This window comes from Lipotes vexillifer, unplaced genomic scaffold (genome assembly GCF_000442215.2).
Source record: "Lipotes vexillifer unplaced genomic scaffold, Lipotes_vexillifer_v1.1 scaffold253, whole genome shotgun sequence".
Taxonomy (NCBI): Eukaryota; Metazoa; Chordata; class Mammalia; order Artiodactyla; family Lipotidae; genus Lipotes; species Lipotes vexillifer.
In genome coordinates this window covers 2,759,826-2,760,199 of record NW_006780322.1, presented here as the reverse complement: position 1 = coordinate 2,760,199, position 374 = coordinate 2,759,826, and positions in this window count along the sequence as shown.

Here is a 374-nt window from a genome sequence, read left to right as displayed (position 1 = left end):
TCCGCCAAAAAAAAAAAAAAAATAGTAATTACAGTGTTTTCCTGAGTTCTGTGAGTCATTCTAGTGAATTATCCACCTGAGAGGGGTCATGGGGTTCCCCAGATTTGCCGTCGTCTGGGCAGAAGTGTGGTTGCCTGGAGAGCCTGCTTGCACGTGGCATCTGAAGTTGGGGCGGTCTTGTGGGACTGAGCCCCTAACCTGTGGGGTCTGTGCTGACTCCAGGGGTGAGTGTCAGAATTGAATTGAATTGTAGGACACTCAGCTGACGTCAGAAAACACCACACATCTAGTGTCAGAAGTGACGTCAGAAAACACCAAAGAGGACCCAACGTAATCCAAGATCTCACCTAAAGCTGACTGCATCCGTGCTCCCC